The sequence below is a fragment of the Triticum urartu genome, chromosome 3A, assembly GCF_056163025.1.
Source record: "Triticum urartu cultivar PI428250 chromosome 3A, HENAU_Tu73, whole genome shotgun sequence".
NCBI classification, from domain to species: Eukaryota; Viridiplantae; Streptophyta; class Magnoliopsida; order Poales; family Poaceae; genus Triticum; species Triticum urartu.
This window is the reverse complement of record NC_141875.1, coordinates 561,437,053-561,453,451: the sequence shown is the minus strand read 5'-3', so window position 1 is coordinate 561,453,451 and position 16,399 is coordinate 561,437,053. Positions and strand designations below refer to the sequence as shown.

The 16,399-nt window shown below is 44.7% G+C and overlaps 1 pseudogene; it reads left to right on the top strand.

The window, feature by feature from the left end:
- Nucleotides 1–15,101: 15,101 nt before the first annotated feature.
- On the top strand, nucleotides 15,102–16,100 carry LOC147980527 (uncharacterized; annotated as a pseudogene).
- The last annotated feature ends 299 nt before the right edge of the window (nucleotides 16,101–16,399 follow it).

Here is a 16,399-nt window from a genome sequence, read left to right as displayed (position 1 = left end):
CCTTTTCTTATTCTTTTTCTCCTCCTCTTCTTCTTCTTCCTTTTCTTATTCTTTTTCTCCTCCTCTTCTTCTTCTTCCTTTCCCTTTCCCTCTTCTTTGCTCCTCCTCCTTGAACTCAGAGACTAGCTCCTTGAACCAACCCATCTCCCACCCTACCACCACATGTTAAAGCAAGAGAGGTGAGTTGTTTACTTGCATTTACCCTCACCTTTGCAACCAACAAGGCAGTAGATACATTTTCTATGCTCCATAGTGAAAGGCAATTGAGCTGTCAAAGAGGCCCCAACTCTTCCATACTAAACCAGTCACCATCAATATAGGCTGGAAACCCACATAGTACCCTCAAATTTGTATGAGCCCGGTTAATATTAGTGACCTAAGCAATTTTGAGGCTTCCGGTTAATATTAGTAACCTAAGAAATTTCTGCTCTCTACTCAAATACATCTGATCCCACTCCTTTGGTTTCTATAGACAATCTAAGACTAGTGTGGCAGAGCAGAGTCTGCGGTGGCGGGAGGAGATTTTCCTTTCCTTCTTCTCTTCCTCTTCTTCTTCTACTTCTTCTTCTTCTTCTTCTAAACTAAACTAAAACTAATCTAAAATAAAACTAAACGAAAATAAACTAAAACTAAAACTAAAATGAAAATAAAACTAAACTATAACTATAACTATAACATAAATTAAACTAGAAGAAACAAAAAAAACTAAACTAAAAATAGGCGGAAGAACTCACCTGCAGGGGATCGCCGGTGGATGGGAGGGCGGCCGCTGGAGGAGGAGGCGGCCCGGTGGAGGGGGAGGCTGGACAACTGCGGTGGGACGGGGCGGGGGGCGATGCAAGGGAGGGGGCGGGGCGGCTGGGCGAGGGGGCAGTGGCGGGCGGCGGCGGCTAGGTGAGGGGGCGGCGGTGGCGCGGTGGAGGTCGGGGCATCACAGAGGAGGGGTGCGGGGCGAGGGGGCGAGGCAAGGGGCGGCGGCGGGTCGTCGGGGTGAGAGGACGAGAGAAACACAAACAAAGAGAGAGAGAAAGATAGAGAGAGAGAGAGAGTGGGGCGACCGGGGTGGGGCTTGGCCCGTTAGGTAGGTCCACTCTTTGTCGTCCGCCATGCTTTGCCGTCCGCTTTTGTGCTCTTTGTCGTCTGCTAGCAGACGACAAAGAGGGGGACCGTTAGGTTTTTTCTATGCAGCTCGTTAGTGGGGCCCACCTCTCTCTTTGTCGTACGTCAGCTGACGGCAAAGAAGTGGCTGACGTCAAAGACCTTCTTTGCCATCACCAAATTCATTGGCGTCCGTTTTGTGTAAGCGGACGGCAAAGACCTTCTTTGCCGTCAGCCAGCAGACGGCAAAGAAAAGGCGGACGGCCAATAAGCAATTTCCAGTAGTGCAAGTGTTGAAAAAGGATAGTAATATTGTCTGTTCTCTCTTTTTCTCTCATTTTTTATTTGGGCATTCTGTTCTCTTTTTTTATGGCCTCTTTTTTTCGTCCGGGGTCTCATCCCGACTTGTGGGGGAATCATAGTCTCCATCATCCTTTCCTCACATGGGACAATGCTCTAATAATGATGGTCATCACACTTTTATTTACTTACAGCTCAAGAATTACAAATCGATACTTAGAAAAAAATATGACTCTATATGAATGCCTCCGGCGGTGTACCGGCATGTGCAATGACCACTACTAGGAAAAGGCCTACTAATGGCGCACCTAATTTGGCCATTAATGGCGCATTAGTGGTGCGCCATTAGTGCCACGCCATTAGTATATTTTACTAATGGCGCACCACTGGTGCGCCATTAGTATCTGGTATACTAATGGAGGACCTCAGATGCGCCATTAGTATATACAACAGTGCGCCGTTAGTATGCCTCCCAGGGGGCCATGTATACCCAGGTGCTTTGGCATACTAATGGCGCACAACAACAAGATGCGCCATTAGTAACTTCGGCATACTAATGGCACACTGTTTAATGATGCGCCATTAGTATCCTTTGGCATACTAATGGCACACTGTAATGTGATGCGCCATTAGTATGAATATTTGTTTTTTTTAATTTTTTAATTTTCTGTACTTACGAATAGGCCTGGTGAAGGTGCCTCCAGATTTGGCGTAGCCGGGGAGAACATCATCAAGAACCTTCTTGACATTTGTGTAGTCTACGTTCGACTGACGGTCCAGGTCGAAAAACGTGGCCATGGAATATTTGGGGCTTAGGATGATGAGCGTGCAATGTGTGTCACTGCAGAAAACACAGAATGTTAAAAGAAAAATGATCGAAATCTAAGAATTCATATGTTACGGGGCAGTTGAGGGGAGGACTTACTCGGGAAAGTAAGGCACGAGGAAGTTATCTTTATCTTGGTTTGCGAGAATGACGCCTTCGAGGTAAGAACTCGCGACTTGCCGGTCCCCAGCGCTGCCCAAGATCTTGGCACGCATGTAGAAGGGGTCGACTATCACGATGTCCGGGGTCTTGTCGCGAATGATCCGCATCTCCATACTCAGTGAAAATAGCCGAACGAAGGTGTAGTGCAGCGGATGAAGGTTCAACATAGCGTGGATGTCATCAAACCGCAGGACGATCGTACCCCCGATGGAGTTATCCACAAAGCCCTTGCCCTCTGGCACCTTGGCCATGAAAACCGGGTATGCCACATCCTTCTCTCTGAGACGCCGCTTCTCCAAAGAAAGAACACTGTCATGCAGACTCCGCATAGCACCGGTTGCAGCATCGAGCATATTTCTCGGTAGCATCGGCCTACCCGCCACATGCAGCCTCCTCATTAAATCCTCAGGTGAAGGTGGCCCGTCCTGAGCATGGATCATACTCGGTGCCGGCTGGCCCGCACCCTTGTTAGTCTTTCTTTTGCGTGCCTTCTTCTTCTCCTGTAATGGGACCGAGTTCTACTCACAGACCGCCTTCTTGAGTGTGTTGGGGCTGATAATATTTCGCACCTCGCCTATCTGAGGCTCGGTGAAGTCGGCAGCTAGAGGCGTCTCCTGAGAGCTGAACGGCAGACGACGCCTGTTGCAACTTGGCTTCTCCGCGGTACCAGCTAGATCGCGCACGTCTTTTGTTGGGTTGGGTTCTTGAGAAGGAGGCCCCATGAAGTCGCCACCATACCCATGATTGGCAAAGTACTGATCGACGTTGCCAAATGTATCATCGTCGTCGTCGTTCTGATCCTGTGCCATATGCATGTTTGGATCCAGTGGCATAGGGATGTCCGGCACCGTTGCGGCGGTCTTGCCATGGGGCCGACTTGGCGCCGACACGACTGGCGGTGTTGTCTTTGGGGTGGTGTCCCCCGCCCCCAAACGAATCTGGCTCTTCGGCCAAAGCAGGGGCCAGCTCAGGCAGGCGCTAAGGGTATCACATCATCATCGTCGGCCCCAACGGCTACACGACCAGCTGACGTCGGCTTACTGAGCTTATCCTTGTTCTTCATTACATTCAACGCCCTATTTAGAGTGGTGTCCCAAGGGTTGCTCTTAGTCGACCCCGCGCTACTGCTTTCAGTCGCCTGCGGAAGGAATGTGAACCATTTAGAAATTTGGCTTCATTAATTAGAATGCAACCATATGGAGCTAATTACGCGGGGGTGTATTCCTTACCAGAACAAGCTCAAGCGCCCTGGTCTTCGGATCCGTTGTAAGCTCCTATGTTTTCGGGTCCTTCTTGTACCGGGCCCTAACAAAGTTCCTGGTCTGCTTGTCACCGTATTTATAGAAGAGGGGCGGTAGGCCTCGCTCGGCACGGTCCGCCTCCTCCTTGTCCCATATAGGCTCCGCCACTCTGTAACCGCCAGGACTGAGTGTGTGTAACCCTAAGTTCAGCTCCCGCATTTCTTTCCCCCACTGACTTGATTCGGAGTTTGCGGTGCTCGAGCAATTGATCTTGAAGTTGTTGTAGTCATCTTCGGTGATCGAAGGATTTTTCTCCTTGATCTTCTCATAACTCTCACCTTTCTCGATCATTCTCTTCACATTTCTTTTCCAAGTAGACAGGGCCTTGCTCATCTTCGTGAGGGCAGCATTGTTCACTTTATTCCCTTTGAGGCTTGTGTTTTCAAATTCAGCGGGGAACTTGTATCATTCGTGCAGCTTCGTGAAAAGGAGGTTGCGCAAATTCCCGCGGTCAGGATGCCTCAGGTTCTCGGTGTTGATCGAGACGGTGCTCCGGAGAATGCACCCGAGCTGAAGCGAGTACCCCTTGACTATTCGTTCGGGCGCCGTTGGATTCCCATCGGAGTCCACTTCAGTAACTTCCTCCTTGAGGGTGTGGAGCACGGTCGGGCGCCGGTCCTTCCGTTGCCTCTTCGGTTGGCTGCCATCTGTGCGTGCGCCGCCATCATCAGTGGTGGCATCCTCGGCGGCACCATCAGTGGTGGCATCAGTGGGGTCATCCTCGGCAGCACCATCAGTGGTCTCAGGATCGGTGGGGAAGGCGGCGTCCTCATACAAGTGAGGTTGTTCCTCCATCTCCTGGAACAGCTCCCAGAATGCCTTGCCACCTGAACCCCCGGCCTCATCGTTGTTGGCCATGTTTCTCTCTAAATAGGAACAAAGTTTGGTCAAAAAGTTGGTTATTGTCAAGGAAAAATATCATGGTCTCATCATTTAGGGTTCGTCGACACCGAGGCATCCTAAAAGCTAAGCTTTTGTCATTGAGGGTTTTTCGACGCCGAGGCACCCTAAAAGCCTAAGCTTTCATCATTTCGGTTTTTATCGACACCGAGGCACCCTAAAAGCCAAGGTTGTATAATTAATGGTTTGTCGACACCCATGCATTAGTCACAAGTACCCCATATGTCCTATTTTTAGCAAAGTCATGCTAAAATTCACGGAAAATTTCAGCATGACCTTTGCTGAAAATAGGACATATGGAGTACCCGAATTTGCCAGAACGGAAGTTAATCGACATTCCTGCAAACTCATGGGCCTCTCGGGTGGACAAGGCAAAAAAAGGCCTCCATCACAACATGGAAAATACATTGGCATGTGAAGAGGTGAAACAATATATGCATCTCCAAGCAGTATCATTGAACATTTTGGACAAACCACTACAAGCAATACTGGATCAGATACAAGAAGAATGTGAGAAAATGCAGACAAATACTAACAGATTGAGGTGTTTAACTTGTGGTGCTCTCTGTGCTATTAACATTTCAAGTCAAAACCTTTTCTGTTTAGTAAGTGTTTCTTGAGCATATGTATGTAGTAAGTGTTTCTGCTCTCAGTGTTTCAGAACACGTATTTGAGCTACCTAGTACCAGTGCTATTACCCAGCAGTTAATTAGCTTTTGCTTTTGCTTTTCAGTGCCAAATTCTAGCTAGTACCAGCAAATTAACATCTAGCATCAATCATTTTCAAATATATATACACTGGACATTTTAATATTAACCTAAGGAAAAATGAATAGTTAGGTTAATTACCCAGCATATAGTATATAAATCTAAATTTGTGTTTACAAGAAGAGTGCCCATTGCAATGTAAACCTGAGAACACAACTCACCTCAAGTGCAGGATATAGCAGACACCTACTTCTTCAGCCAAGCGATAATGGTGTCCCTGCAGCAAAGCAAAAACAAAATTCTCAGCAGCTGCGGAGCGGGAATAGGGAGGGAATTGGGGATCTGCAGAAATTGCTCACTTGGTCCTCTCGCCGGAGTAGTCCCTGGGCACGCCGTCGATGAAGAAGAGGAGGGTGGGGTAGCCCTGAACGCCGTGCGCCTGCGCCAGGTCGTGCTCCTCGGTGGCGTCGGGGCGGCGTCGAGGCGGCGGGGCAGCGGCGTCGAGGCATCGAGGCGTTGAGGCGGCGTCGGGGCGGCGTCGAGGCGTCGAGGCGGCGTCGGGGCGTCAAGGCGTCGAGGTGGCGTCGGGGCGTCGAGGCGTCGAGGCGGCGTCGGGGCGGCGTCGAGGCGGCGGGGCAGCGGTGTCGGGAGAGGAGAGGGGAAGGGGATCGAGGGCGAGGGCGAGGGAGAGAGAGGGGATAGGTTTGGGCCGGGGAGGAAATATGGATGGGGGCGGCACAATACTAATGGCGCACCACCCCTCGGTGCGCCATAAGTACATCCATACTAATGGCGCACCTCACCCTGGTGCGTCATTAGTATTTTTTTTTAATTTCTGCTCGAGCCAACAGGTTATCTTCCACCTGACCTGATCCACATCAAGTTCCCTCTACTAGCTCGACTGGTCAGCAGCTAGTTCTCACACCAGGAGGTCCTGGGTTTGATTCCCAGGCTCCACAATTTTTTTATGCATTTAAAATGCTGTTTGATACTTATTTGTGTTTAAATATGTTCAAACTTGTTTAAATCATAACAGTAATATTTTTTTATAAGATAGTAATAATTTTTTAAAAAATATCATCAAACAGTAATGCTGGTGGAGCGGGGGAGGGTGCGGGGGGTGCGGGGGGTCGGCGGCGGCGGTTGAGTAGGGGAGGGGTGCGGGGGGTCGGCGGCGGCGGTTGAGTAGGGGAATCGAGGGTGCGGGGGATCGGCGGCGGCGGCCGGTGGACCGGTGGGTGCTCGGCGGCGAGGGGGACTGGATCTGGCGAGGTGGGATAGCGATCGAGATGGAGGGGGATCAAGATCGAGTGTCCATGAAATTTAAAAATATTCATGATAGTTCAAAAAGTGCCCATGAAATACAATCGAGAAATGAAGGCTACGATTTAAAATACAATCAATCTTAGCTAGCTATCTGTTCACAATCTTCTTGCCCTTCTTTTTCGCAAATGGAGTTCTTCTGTGGAACGGAAGTCCATTAGGTAGGGTGGTCCTGCTTATTCTAGTGGTGTATGCTGCTACTCCATCATCGTCGTCATGTTCGATCCTCGGGTCGCCGTACTTGTCGAAGTCTTGCTCATTGGCTACTCCATCCATTCCGATGATCTTCCTTTTGCCTCTCCTCACGACAACACGACTGGGCTTTGACGAGTCGGTAGTCATTTCCAGTCTTCTTGCCTTTGCGACGACTTTCTGTGTCCTGCTTCGCCTCATCATCATCATCATCATCATCATCATCATCATCATATATAGCATGAAGCTCCTGCCTGATGCCCATTGATTTCAAGTCTGCCCTTGCTTTTGGCCCATCTTTGGTCCTCTCTGGCATGTTGAGCAGGGTACCAAGCAGACTCTCGCACACGTTCTTCGTGATATGCATGACATCAAGGCTGTGAGGCACACGGTGGATCTTCCAGTACGGCAAGTCCCAGAAAACAGACCTCGTTTTCCATACCTTCAGCAGCGGCTCTGGCGCCTTTCGCTTCTTTCCCAGCTCTGGCGCCTTTTGCTTCTTTCCCGGCAGTGGGCAGTCTTTCCAATTTTTCAACAGCTTGTCTATTTCCTCGCCGCTCCTCGTACACGGGCGTTTTCGGGGTTCGGTTTCACCATCGAACAGATCCTTGCGTTTCCTCCACGGGTCATCGTCACGAAGCCACCTTCGATGTCCCATGAACACGGTTTTCGAAGAGCCGGGATCTCTATCTAGCTGGCGATACGTTGTGTCATCCATGCACCTTACGCATCCAGAAAATCCGTGGACTACCTGCCCCGCGAGATATCCGTAACCGAGATAGTCGTGCACCGTCATGAGCAGTGCAGCTCTCATAGGGAAATATTCTTTCTCTGCGGTGTCCCACGTATTGGCTGGCGTTTTCCGTAGTGTGTCTAGCTCCTCCTTCAGCAGCCCCAGATACAGATTGATGTAGTTCCCTCGTTGTTTCGGCCCTTCAATTAGCATACTCATCTGAATGTACTTCCTCTTCATGCACAACCAGGGGGGAAGGTTGTACATCCACACAAACACAGGCCAGGTGCTATGTGTGCTTCTCTGGCTGCCAAAAGGATTGACTCCATCGGTGCTCGCGCCCAGCACGATGTTCCTTGGATCCTTCCCAAATTCTGGGTATTCGAAGTTCAACGCTTCCCACTGGCTCGCATCCTTAGGGTGACTCAGCATCTTGTCTTTTTATCTATCTCCGGATCATTTGCGTCATCTTATCTCTTCTTCTCCTCCCTATCCGCGTGCCAACGCAGGAGCTTTGCTACCTTAGGGTCCGCGAAATAGCGCTGCAGACGAGGAGTGATCGGAAAGTACCACACCACTTTTTGAGGAGCTTTCTTCCTCTTCTTGTATCGAGTATAAGAAAATAAATCACCACTTAGGTACTGTTGTGAACTCATTCTAAATTCATATTGGTGTAATATCTACTGTATTCCAACTCATCTATGGTTCATACCCTCCGTTACTACTCATAGATTCATCAAAATAAGCAAACAACACATAGAAAACAGAATCTGTCAAAAACAGAACAGTCTGTAGTAATCTGGATCAAACGTATACTTCTGGAACCCCAAAAATTCTAAAATAAATTGCCGGACGTGAGGAATTTATCTATTAATCATCTGCAAAAATAATCAACTATGTAGCACTCTCCAGTAAAACATAGCAGCAAATCTCGTGAGCGCTAAAGTTTCTGTTTTTTACAGCAAGATCACAAAGACTTTCCCCAAGTCTTCCCAAAGGTTCTACTTGGCACAAACACTAATTAAAAACATAAAACCACATCTAAGCAGAGGCTAGATGAATTATTTATTACTAAACAGGATAAAAAATCAAAGAACAAAAATAAAATTGGGTTGCCTCCCAACAAGCGCTATCGTTTAACGCCCCTAGCTAGGCACGATGATTTCAATGATGCTCACATAAAAGATAAGAATTGAAACATAAAGAGAGCATCATGAAAAATATGACTAGCACATATAAGTCTAACCCACTTCCTATGCATAGGGATTTTGTGATCAAACAATTTATGGGAACAATAATCAACTAGCATAGGAAAGCAAAACAAGCATAACTTCAAGATTTTAAGTGCATAGAGAGGAAACTTGATATTATTGCAATTCCTACAAGCATATGTTCCTCCCTCATAATAATTTTCAGTAGCATCATGAATGAATTCCACAATATAACCATCACATAAAGCATTCTTTTCATGATCTACAAGCATAGAAAATTTACTACTCACCACATAGGCAAAATTCTTCTCATTCATAATAGTGGGAGAAAACTCAACAAAATAACTATCATGTGAGGCATAATCCAATTAAAAACTAAAATCATGATGACAAGTTTCATGGTTATCCTTATTCCTTATAGCATACATGTCATCACAATAATCATCATAGATAGCAACTTTGTTCACATAATCAATTGGAACCTCTTTCGAAATAGTGGATTCATCACTAAATGAAGTCATGACCTCTCCAAATCCACTTTCATCAATATAATCATCATAAATAGGAGGCATGCTTTCATCGTAATAAATTTGCTCATCAAAACTTCGGGGACAAAAAATATCATCTTCATCAAACATAGCATCCCCAAGATTGTGGCTTTGCATATCATTAGCATCATGGATATTCAAAGAATTCATACTAACAACATTGCAATCATGCTCATCATACAAAGATTTAGTGCCAAACATTCTAATGCATTCTTCTTCTAACACTTTGGCACAATTATCAGAATCCTTATTTTCATGAAAGACATTAAAAAGATGAAGCATATGAGCTATCCTCAATTCCATTTTTTTATTATTTTCTTTTATAAACTAAACTAGTGATAAAACAAGAAACTAGAAGATTCGATTGCAAGATCTAAATATATACCTTCAAGCACTAACCTCCCCGACAACGGCGCCAGAAAAAAGCTTGATGTCTACTACACAACCTTCTTGTAGACGTTGTCGGCCCTCCAAGTGCAGAGGTTTGTAGGATAGTAGCAAATTTCCTCAAGTGGATGACCTAAGGTTTATCAATCCGTGGGAGGTGTAGGATGAAGATTATATCTCTCAAACAACCCTGCAACCAAATAACAAAGATTCTCTTGTGTCCCCAACACACCCAATACAATGGTAAATTGTATAGGTGAACTAGTTTCGGCGAAGAGATGGTGATACAAGTGCAATATGGATGGTAGATGTAGGTTTTTGTAAGCTGAAAATATAAAAACAGCAAGGTAGCAAGTGATAAAATGAGTGTAAACGGTATTGCAATGCATTGGAACAAGGCCTAGGCTTCATACTTCCACTAGTGCAAGTTCTCTCAACGATAATAACATAATTGGATCATATAACTATACCTCAACATGCAACAAAGAGTCACTCCAAAGTCACTAATAGCGGAGAACAAACGAAGAGATTAATGTAGGGTATGAAACCACCTCAAAGTTGTCCTTTCTGATCGATCTATTCAAGAGTCCGTAGTAAAATAACATGAAGCAATCCTTTCCATTCAATCTATCCTAGAGTTCGTACTAGAATAACACCTTAAGACACAAATCAATCAAAACCCTAATGGCACCTAGATACTCCAATGTCACCTCAAGTATCCGTGTGTATGATTATACGATATGCATCACACAATCTGAGATTCATCTATTCAACCAACACAAAGAACTTCAAAGAGTGCCCCAAAGTTTCTACCGGAGAGTCAAGACGACAACGCGTGCCAACCCCTATGCATAAGTTCATGAGGTCATGGAACTCGCAAGTTGATCACCAAAACATACATCAAGTGGATCACGTGATATCCCATTGTCACCACAGATAATCACATGCAAGACATACATCAAGTGTTCTCAAATCCTTAAAGACTCAATCCGATAAGATAAGTTCAAAGGGAAAACTAAATTCATCACAAGAGAGTAGAGGGGGAGAAACATCATAAGATCCAACTATAATAGCAAAGCTCACGATACATCAAGATCGTGCCGACTCAAGAACACGAGAGAGAGAGAGAGAGATCAAACACATAGCTACTGGTACATACCCTCAGCCCTGAGGGAGAACTACTCCCTCCTCGTCATGGAGAGCGCCGGGATGATGAAGATGGTCACCGGAGAAGGATTCCCCCTCTGACAGGGTGCCGGAACGGGTCTAGATTGGTTTTCGGTGGCTACGGAGGTTTCAGGCGGCGAAACTCCCGATCTAGGTTATTTTCTGGAGGTTTCTGTATTGATAGGAATTTTTGCGTCAGTCTCACGTCAAGGAGGTGCCCAAGTCGTCCATGAGGTAGGCCCACACACCCGGGGGGTGGGGGCGCCCCCACCCTCATGGACGCCCCGGGACTCTTCTGGCCCAACTCTTTTACTCCGGGGTCTTCTTTTGGTCCATAAAAATCATCAAAAATTGGCACGTCAATTGGAATCCGTTTGATATCCTTTTCTGTAAAACTCAAAAACAAGGAAAAAACAGAAATTGGCACTGGCTCTAGGTTAATAGGTTAGTCCCAAAAATCATATAAAATAGCATATAAATGCATATAAAACATCCAAGGTTGATAATATAATATCATGGAACAATCAAAAATTATAGATACATTGGAGACGTATCACATCCCCTAAAGTGATTTCCATGAAAGTACCTCCCACGGCCGAATCTAAGAGATTTCTAGAAGCAAAATTCAATCCGGCAAAAAAATTGTATGATCATCCACAAATTTAAACCATGAGTAGGGCAATTTCGTATCATCAATTTCATCCTCTCCCAAGATTGTGCAACATGTTCATGATCAAGTTGCTTAAAATTCATAATATAGTTCCTAAGGGAGATGATCTTAGCGGGAGGAAAATACTTGGAAATAAAAGCATCTTTACACTTATTCCATGAATCAATACTATTTTTAGGCAAAGATGAAAACCAAGTTATAGCACGATCTTGTAGTGAGAACGAAAATAGCTTCAGTTTAACAATATCATTATCCACATCTTTCTTATTTTGCATATCACACAACTCAATGAAATTATTCAGATGGGATGCGACATCTTCACTAGAAAAGCAAGAAAATTGATCTTTCATAATAAGATTCAGCAAAGCAGCATTAATTTCCTAAGATTCCACACTAGTGGCGGGAGCAATCGAAGTACTAATAAAATCATCATTATTAGTATTGGAAAAATATCACAATTTGGTATTTTCTTTAGACATCATGACAAAGCAAGCAATCTAACACACAAGCAAATGAAAAGACGAATGGAAGGAGCGCGTATAAAAAGTCAAATATTTTTGTGTTTTTCTAAAAAAATTGAAAAGGGGGTGAGGAAAACGAGAGGAAAATGGCAAATAATGTAATGCAAGAGATGAGAGTTTATGATGGGTACTTGGTAGGCTTGACGTAGATCTCCCCGGCAACGGCGCCAGAAATTCTTCCTGCTATTTCTTGAGCTTGTGTTGGTTTTTCCCTTGAAGAGGAAAGGATGATGCGGCACAATAGAGATAAGTATTTCCCTCAGTTAAGAACCAAGGTATCAATCCAGTAGGAGAAACGTGCAAGTCCCCAATAGATGCACCTACACAAACAATCAAACACTTGCACCCAAGCAATAAAGGGGTTGTCAATTCCTTCACGGTTGCTTTTAAAGGTGAGATCTGATAGAGATAGATAAAACTAAATAAAAGATAACTTTTTCTTGGGTTTTTTGGTTTATAGATCTGAAAATAAAAGATTGCAAAATAGTAGATCGGAAACAAATATGATGGAAAATAGACCCAGGGTCCACAAGTTTCACTAGAGGCTTCTCTCTTGAAGGCAAATAATATGGTGGGTGAACAAATTACTGTCGAGCAATTGATAGAAAAGCGCAAAGTTATGATAACATCCAAGGCAATGATTGTGAATATAGGCATCACGTCCGTGTCAAGTAGACCAACTCATGCCTGTAACTACTACTATTACTCCACACATCGACCATTATCCAGCATGCATCTAGAGTATTAAGTTCATAAAGAACGGAGTAACGCCTTAAGTAAGATTACAGGATGTAGAGGGATAAACTCAAGAAATATGATGAAAACCCCATTTTTTATCCTCGGTGGCAACAATGCAATACATGTCTCGCTACCCCTACTTTGTCACGGGGTGAAATCATGCAAGAGTGAACCCAAAACTAAGCACCTCTCCCATTGCAAGAAAAACCAATCTAGTTGGCCAAACCAAACTGATAATTCGAAGAGAAATACAAAGATATCAAATCATGCATATAAGAATTCAGAGAAGATTCAAATAATATTCATAGATAAGCTGATGATAGATCCACAATTCATCAATCTCGACAAACACGCTACAAAAGAAGATTACATTGGATAGATCTCTAAGAACATCGTGGAGAACATGGTATTGAGAATCAAAGAGAGAGAAGAAGCCATCTAGCTACTAGCTATGGACCTGTAGGTCTGAGGTGAACTACTCATGCTTCATCAGAAGGGCAATAGGGTTGATATAGATGCCCTCCATGATTGAATCCCCCACCGGCAGGATGTCGGAACAGGCCCTAAGATGGGATCTCATAGGAACAGAAGGTTGCGTAGGTAGAAAAGCATTTTGGTGGACGGCTCTGAGGGTTTTGGAATATATGTGAATATACATAGGACCAAGAAGTAGGTCAGAGGACTCCCGAGGGGGCCACAAGGTAGGGGGCGCGCCCTCCACCCTTGCTGCCACCTCGTGGGTCTTCTGTCTTGGACTCGAAGTCCTCTAGGTGTCTTCTGGTCCAAGAAAAATCATCGTAAAGTTTTATTCCGTTTGGACTCCGTTTGATATTCCTTTTCTACGAAACTCAAAAACAAGGAAAAACAAAAACTGGCACTGGGTTCTAGGTTAATAAGTTAGTCCCAAAAATAATATAAAATAGCATAATAATGCATATAAGACATCCAAAATAGATAATATAATAGCATGGAACAATCAAAAATTATAGATATGTTGGAGATGTATCAGACAACTCACTCAGAGCTCTTTGGTTTTCTGTTTTCTCTTGTTTGGCTGAGTGGTTAGATTCGGACCCTGTTATCCATCTATTCTTTCTCGTCCAATCTTTGCCGTCCGTCAAAACATGCAATTTGATCTGAAGAAGATTTCAATCTGGTGTCCTTGGTCGTGAATGAGATCAACTTCAAAAGTTAATCTATTTTTCGTGCTTGCCCTTCTTCAAACCTTCGGCCTCGCGATCAGTTTTCATGATTTTTGCAGGAAACGGTTGCCACGTGCCCACGATTCTCATGATCATGATCTCGTACGTTGAATATGGAATGTCCCGTGCTTTTAGACCATAGATTTCAGAAGAGGTGGTTCCACCTGCGGGCTATATATATATATATATATATTTATATATTTATATCCCAAGCCCGAGCTTGAAGCAACGCCGTCGATGCGCCTCGCCGTGCAACTCCGGTGAAGTCCCGTTATCGTTGGTCGTGACAGTGCGGTAAATCCTCTCCTCCGCATTGCTGTAGTTGATCCTTGCTGCCAAGTTAGGGCGCATGGATCTAGAACTAGCCCTGTCTACTTCTCTGTTCTAGGGCAGTTCATACCGACGCAATCTCTCTTGATTTATTTCCTTGCGGTAGATCTTTAGGCTTCTCTAAGTTGTGACTTGTACTATTTGTAGTTTTCCCTTGTACTAGTTATCTTGGATCTAGGGTTCATGAGCACTCTTTCAAATTATTAGATAGTTGTTACTTTGCCTTATATGGCATGTTGCAACTCAATCGATGATATCTTCCAAAATATATACTATGGATTCCTTTGCTGCTTCCGAAAAACTTTATGTTTTCAGTCAAAAATGCAATTGTGCATGTTTATGATCCTTTCCTTCTTTCCATCGCAAGTATTCTTTTTCTCACGTTAGTCCTGGCACAAAGTTCAGAAGAGTAGTCTGGTTCTGTAAGAGAAATGCCTTAGTTGCCTCCATTGTCTGACCATAAGAGGTTGATTGGTGGAGGAAAAGCATCAAAGCCACCCAAGATACCAAAGAAGTCTGAGTCTGAATCCGAAGAAGAGGACGATGATACTCCCTCGGCTCATAGTCAGCCCGGAGATGAAGAGGTCATCGATGCAATGACTCTATTTTCTGATGGAAATCCCAAGAAGGGTGGTCGTGGTAGAGAGAAGAACACCAATGCCGAGATGTCTGATCCCGAAGGTTATAAAACTCCACCTGGAGTTGAAACCACAACCGAGAGAAATAACATGCTACAAAGGATTTGCCGCCACTAGGTGAAGAAATGGTTTAATTATGAGAATGTATGAAGGAAATATCAAATACTGTTTGCATTCACTCCGCCTTGAATGACTGCATTGCTGAGAATTGCATCGGCCCGGATGATGAAAAAGTCAAGCCACCTCCAACTAAATATGCTCATCCTGACTCCCTCAAGACAATTGCTGAGTTTCCCGAAGAAGTGGAAAAGAGAGCCAAGGCCAAATTCAAGCGTGAAGCCAGGGCAGCGAAAAAGAATCAAGTTGAGTAGAGAAATGTCTAGCTGACTCAGCAAGACGTACAAAAGAAGAAGGATCATACCTCTGCCCAAAAGGAAAGCAAGCCAAGGAAGTCAGTTTCCCCTTGAGCTCCCAGAAAGAAATCTATCACCAGAAAATCTGAGAAGGCAGCTTCTACCTCGTCTGATGAGTCCTCCGATGAAGCTGTTCCCGATGAAATCCCGATGTATGATCAGCGCGCTTTTCTTAAGAAGCCATATGAAACTCCCTCACCTATGAAAGTTTCACGCCTGCTGAGAATGTCACCAAGGATTGCACCCACTCCTGTTTCAGACTAACGTTCGGGTTCTGCTGCCCCTTTCGCGAAGAGAAAGCTGCTTCCCGAAGAGAGAGCTTTTGCTTCTGTCAAGAAAGCTAAAATGAATGTTCCTGCTTCCACAGAGGAACAGAAATATGACTTCGGTCTTATGATTGATGTCATTGAAAGTGCTTCCTATGATGCAAAATCAATTGAACTGAATAGTCTGGGACTTCCTGATGATGTTACCAAACTGGTAACAAAACATTTTGTTGAGCTGAGGAAAATAACCAAGAAGCTAAATCAGGTTGTCAAGGACAAGAAAGCTCTCAAGCAAATGAGATGAGATGCCAACACTGAATCTGAACGGAAGAGTCTAAACAAGGAAATTGTTGAGCTCACAAAAGCTCTTAGCGTGATGAGGAATGATAAAATTGAATGACACTCATGGCTGAAGATGGAAGTATCTTAGTTATGTGATTGAAGGAATGATGAGATTGACCATTAGGCAGATCTTGCTCGACAAAGAATAAAAGTAGAAAAGCGTCAGAATGCAAAGGCAAGAGCCAGCAAATCGAAGGCAATTAAGGATCGCCGTCTTCAAAATGTTGCAACTGATGCTCCTATCAACTCAAGTGCTCCTCTGCAGTAGATACCACCATCCCACTTCACGAGGATGAGCCCACACAGCAAGCTGAGCCTATGGTGGTTATCATTCCTACCCCAGCTTCCCAAGAGACTGATGTTGTGGATATCTATCTAAACAAGACAGACGATGAAAATGTCTTGCCTGAGCAGCAAGCCCCA